This window comes from Lagopus muta, chromosome 1, assembly GCF_023343835.1.
Source record: "Lagopus muta isolate bLagMut1 chromosome 1, bLagMut1 primary, whole genome shotgun sequence".
Lineage (NCBI taxonomy): Eukaryota > Metazoa > Chordata > Aves > Galliformes > Phasianidae > Lagopus > Lagopus muta.
In genome coordinates, this window is record NC_064433.1 from 192,508,891 (window position 1) to 192,509,979 (window position 1,089).

Consider the following 1,089-nt stretch of genomic DNA (forward strand, 5'->3'; position numbering starts at 1 on the left):
CCCATAAGCATTAATTGCCATCTATAGGGTCAGAGTGGACAGAGATCCCAAAGCAAAGCAATCCCATAAATGCCATCTATGGGTCAGAGTGAGCTGAGACCCATAAAGGACAGCAATCCCATAACTGCAATCTATGGGGTCAGGCTGAAAAGGGATCCCAAAGCAGAGCAATCCATAAATGCCATCTATAGGGTCAGGCTGAACAAGAATCCCTAAAACAAAGCAATCCCATAAATCCCTATAGGGTCAGGGTGAGCAGAGATCCCAAAGCAGAGCAATCCCATAAATGTGATTAATAGGATCAGAGTGACCAGAGATCCCAAAAGCAGAGAAATCCCATAAATGCCATCTATAGGGTCAGAGCGAGGAGAGATCCCCCAAAGGACAGCAATCCCATAAATGCCATCTATAGGATCAGAGTGAGCCGAGATCCATAAAGCAGAGCAATCCCATAAATGCCATCTATAGGGTCAGAGCGAGCTGAGATCCCCTAATGCCAAGAAATCCCATAAGCATTAATTGCCATCTATAGGGTCAGAGTGAGCAGAGATCCCAAAAAGGACAGCAACCCCATAAATGCCATCTATGGGGTCAGAGCGAGCAGGAATCCCCTAAACCCAAGAAATCCTATAGGCATTAATTGCCATCTATAGGGTCCAGAGCGAGCAGAGATGCCCAAAGGACAGCAATCCTATAAATGCCATCTATAGGGTCAGAGCGAGCTGAGATCCCATAAAGGACAGCAATCCCATAACTGCAATCTATGGGGTCAGGGTGAGCAGAGATCCCAAAGCAGAGCAATCCCATAAATGCCATCTATGGGGTCAGAGCGAGCAGGAATCGCCATAAGCCAAGAAATCCCATAAGCATTAATGGCCATCTATAGGGTCAGAGTGAACAGAGATCCCCTAAAGGACAGCAATCCCGTAACTGCAATCTATGGGGTCAGAATGAGCAGAGATCCCAAACCAATGCAATCCCATAAATGCCATCTATGGGGTCAGAGTGATCAGGAATCCCCTAAACCCAAGAAATCCTATAGGCATTAATTGCCATCTATAGGGTCAGAGTGACCAGAGATCCCATAAA